Source organism: Macaca nemestrina, chromosome 13 (genome assembly GCF_043159975.1).
Source record: "Macaca nemestrina isolate mMacNem1 chromosome 13, mMacNem.hap1, whole genome shotgun sequence".
Taxonomy (NCBI): domain Eukaryota; kingdom Metazoa; phylum Chordata; class Mammalia; order Primates; family Cercopithecidae; genus Macaca; species Macaca nemestrina.
This window is the reverse complement of record NC_092137.1, coordinates 83,391,101-83,396,074: the sequence shown is the minus strand read 5'-3', so window position 1 is coordinate 83,396,074 and position 4,974 is coordinate 83,391,101. Positions and strand designations below refer to the sequence as shown.

General features: G+C 33.9%; 1 pseudogene; it reads right to left on the bottom strand.

The window, feature by feature from the left end:
* Nucleotides 1-285: 285 nt before the first annotated feature.
* LOC112423754 (U2 spliceosomal RNA) lies at nucleotides 286-388 on the bottom strand (annotated as a pseudogene).
* Nucleotides 389-4,974: the final 4,586 nt, after the last annotated feature.

The following is a 4,974-nucleotide window of genomic DNA, read 5'->3' as shown; positions in this document are numbered from 1 at the left end:
GTTCAAACTAGAGCATTAAGAAGGTTATGTAGCAACATCCTCTAGCCATTTTCTAATTTTGCACTTCAAAGCTATGAAGAAAAAGTGTCACTATTAATTGCATTTTAAGTTTGTATTTAAAACGTAGGGCGAGATGTTAAAAACAAAGAATAGGATTTAACCTTCAATGCAATTAATACAATTTGCAATCAATGCAATTAATGCAATTTGCCTGATACATGATGCCTTTTTCTTTTATTATTTTTAAATTAACATTATATGAAAATAGCCATTTTTGAAGGCAGATAAGGTTATGCTCTTATTTAAAGATGAAGAAAAATACTTTTTTAGTATTTTTAACTTATAAGAACAGATATGACACTTGATCTTAGCCAAAAGGCATAGATATTTAGGTATATTCTTATTTTTTTAATCAAACTCTTACTGTTTGATTAAAAGTGTGTTCTTCTCTTCCAAAGTTGTATTACTATTAGCACTCATAAACTTCATCTTCTCTTTTAGCCCTAATACAGAACTTCATTTTTTAACTTAACCTGGTAAACAAGCCTAATAACATTAATTGTTATATTATGACTGTTCTAAAAGCCAAATTAGCCATTTAATTATAGGTAGTTTTAACACAAGTGTAGATTATGATAAAATGATGAGTTATATTGTACATAGGCTCCATTTTTAGTTTGTACTTTAATTTGCATTATATAAAGTTGGTAAAAAATTATTTAAAGTAAGCAGTATTAACTACATGCTACCAGTGCAGGTGATGTTCTCTTTTTCATTTAAATTATTTCTTTGGTTAGGACACTTGGCTGAGAGGAATAAAATATCTCATTAAAATGAGTTAATAATATGTGCAATTTTTTCCCTTACAGTATGTCTGTAGTAGGTAATTCTAGGTTATTTTCAACTTTCTACCTATAGTATATCAATAATATCTCTCTTTGTTCATATTACAGCTGCAGAAACACCCATCAAACCCACACAAGGCATCCTCTAAAGCATAAAGGAAACAAGTTGTTTTTTATAAAATTTTTCTGTTTTATCATGACTAGCATCTTTCCACAACACTCCTATTTCTATTTCCACTCTTAGCAGAAGCTCACTCAAGAGTAACTGGTCATGATTTGCTCATAAAGCCAAACTTTATACAAGAGGAAGCTGAATGAAGTGAGTCTTCATATATTTGACCTCTATTGTGGGAAAATGACTCTCTCAGCTAGAAGTATAAAGAGTTTAGGGTTGCTACTGAATAGGCACTCAATACTATCTTCCTTCTTCACATAACAAGGAAACTGAGATTGAAAGAGATTAAGGTAAAAAATATAATGATAATTTTACATCAGAATTTTTGTTGTGTGTTTGTTTGTTTGTTTGTTTTTGAGATGGAGTTTCACTCTTGTTGCCCAGGCTGGAGTGCAATGGCGTGGCCTCAGCTCACTGCAGCCTCTGCCTCTCAGGTTCAAGGGATTTTCTGCCTTGGCCTCCCAAGTAGCTGGGATTACAGGTGCCCACCACCACGCCCAGCTAATTGTTGTATTTTCAGTAGAGATGGATTTTCATCATGTTGGCCATGCTGTTCTTGAACTTCTGACCTAAGGTGATTCATTTGTCTCGGACTCCCAAAGTGCTGGGATTACAGGTGTGAGCCACCTTGCCTAGCCTTAGATCAGATTTTCAGACCATGCTACACTCCACTGTGCTAGCCACAATAACATCACACTTTGGGGCAGGAAAAAAATAGCTGTATTTGACTTCTGCAAAACAAAATTAACAAAATATCTGATATACATCTACAACATTTTATATTAAAAAACTATTGTTATAATTATTCATAACAATTGTTTGCTACTACTGTCACTAGACAGAGAACCCAGGTAAACATTACAAAATCAGATAGTTATTTTATAGAAGGTTCAAAACATAGCCTTTTACATCTGTGAAACAAATTGCTTAAGTTGTAACTAAATTCAACATAACTCTATTATTATACAACCTAAAATAAAAACACTATGATTACTGATTTGACAGTCTCACCCTGTGTTTTCCATATTCATGGTCACAGTCTGAATTTTAACATAATTCTCCATCTTTAAGTCATAAACTCTAATATCCTTTCCTTTATTTTTATGTTTCACTTAGTTCCTTAACCTCTTGTGCTCCCAATACCTGGACCCGCAATTCTCTTTAATACGATTGCTTTGTTGCTGCCAGCATTTCCTTTCCCATGTACTCTGTTTAATACTCCTCAGCAATCCAATAATTCTTTGCCAGCCCTCCCCAATTAATTTTGTTTGTTTTGTTTTCTGGTATATACACACCCAGCAAAACACCAAATCATTCATCATAGACGCCATCCACCCTATGTAATTTGAGAATCAGCATCTGATCACTACTGGAAAAAAAGCATGCAGCTATATAGAATGATTCACTGTCAACCATTTTAATTTATTTTTAAATAGACAGATAAAATTGTATATATCATATAACATATGATGTTTTGAAGCATGTATGCATTTTTCTATGCTTAAATATAGCTTATTAACAAATGCTTTACCCCACATAGACATTGTTTTTCTTGTGAGAGTATTTAACATCCACTTAATGGATGGATGTCTTAACATTTTTCAAGAATACAATATATCATCATTAACTATAGTCACCATGTTATACAATAGGTCTCTTGAACTTATTTAACTATAATTATGTATCCTTTGACCAATATCTTCACAACATCCCTTACCTCTTAAAAACCCCAGGCTCTGGTAACAACCATTCTTTTATAATACTTCCATGATATTCATTTGTTTAGATTCCACATATGCAGAAGAATACACAGTATTTGTATTTCTGTGCCTGGCTTATTTCAATTAACATAATATCCTCCAGGTTTATCTACGTAGATAAGATTTTTTTTACAGCTGAGTAATATTCCATTGTGTCTATATGCCCCATTTTCTTGATTCATTCACCCATTGATGGACACTTAGTTTGATTCCGTATCTTTGCTATTGTAAATAGTGCTGGTAGCATTTGCATGATTGGGAACATCAAACACACACACACACACACACACACAAACACACATTCTATATGTTCATCATTCATCTGACATTATTTTTTAATGTCCAGCAAGTCTTCACAGCTCAACAAATTGTTTAATTCCCTAAAACCTTTTTTTGAGAAAGAGTTAAAAGATAGCGGATAAAAGCATAAACTCTGGAGTTAGAATTCTTGGTTTTTAATCTTTTCGCCATGGAATAATTTTGAGCAGATTATTACTTTTGTATACCTTTGAGGAAGTAGTCATACCTACATCAGAGGAATGAAAATAATGAATATAAAGTGTTTAGAAAGTTTAACACATAGTAAGGCCTCTAAAGAGGTGGCTTTTATATTTTTGAGCACTTGCCAAATTTGTAAATTAATTTTGAAACCACAGATTAGTGCAGTGCCAAGGGTGTAGTCTGGTTGAATGAACATTGATTGTGGCCCTGTTCTTCAAATTATAATTTTTTAATCTAATTTTTTTTTTAACTTTCAATTTCAGGGGTACATGTGCAAGTTTGTTTCATAGGTAAGCTTGTGTTAAGGGGTTTGTTGTACCAATTATTTTATCATCCAGTTATTAAGCCTAGTACCCATTAATCATTTTTGCTGATCTTCTCCCTCCTCCCACCCTCCACTCTCCAATAAGCCACAAGGAGTGTTGTTCACCCCATGTGTCCATGTGACCTCATCATTTAGCTCCAACTTATGAGCAAGAACATGTGGTATTTGGTTTTCTGTTTCTGCAGTAGTTTAGTAAGAATATTGGCCTCCAGCTCCATCCATGTCCCTGCAAAGGACATGATCTCTTTCCTTTTTATGACTGCCCAGTATTCCATGGTGTATATGTATGACATTATCTATATCCATTCTATCATTGATGGGCATTTGGGTTGATTCTGTGTCTTTGCTGTTGTGAATAGTACTGCAATAAACATACACATGCATGTGTCTTTATAGTAGAATAATTTACATCCTTTTGGGTATATACCCAGTAATGGGATCACTGGATCAAATGGTATTAGGTCTTTGAGAAATCACCATAATGTTTTCCACAATGGTTAAACTAATGTACACTCCCACAAACAGTGTAAAAGTGTTCCTTTTTCTCCACATTTCTAGCCTCTGTTACTTTTTTTTTCTGACTTTTTAATAATAGCCTTTCTGACTAGTGTGAGGTGGCATTTCAATGTGGTTTTGATTTGCATTTCTGTAATGATCAGTGATGCTGAGCATTTTTTCATGTGTTTGTTGGCTGCATAAATCTCTTCTTTTGAGAAGCGTCTGATTATTGTCCTCTGCCCACTTTTTTATGGTGTTGTTTTTTTCTTATGAATTTGTTTAAGTTCCTTATAGATGTTGGATATTATACCTTTGTCAGATGCATAGTTTGCAAAAATTTTCTCCTATTCTATAAGTTGTTTGTCTACTCTGTTGATAGTTTATTTTGCTGTGCAGAATCTCTTTAGTTTAAATTAGATCACATTTGTCAACTTTTGCTTTTGTTGCAATTGCTTTTGGTATCTTCATCATGAAATCTTAGTCTGTGCCTGTATCCTGAATGGTATTGCCTAGGTTGTATTCCAGAGTTTTTCCGTGTTGGGGTTTTACATTTATGTCTTTAACCTATCTTGGGTTAATTTTTGTATATGGTATACGGAAGGGGTCCAGTTTTAATTTTCTGCATATGGCTAGCCAGTTCTCCCAGCACCATTTATTGAATAGGGAATCCTTTCCTCATTGCTTATTTTTGTCAGCTCTGTCAACAACCAGATAGTTGTAGGTGTGTGGCCTTATTTCTGGGCTCTCTATTCCAATACTTACAATACTGTGTTAAACAGGAGGGTGAGAGATGGTATCCTTGTCTTGTGCCAGTTTCAAAGGGAATGCTTCCAGCTTTTGGCTGTTCAGTATGACGTTGACTGTAGGTTT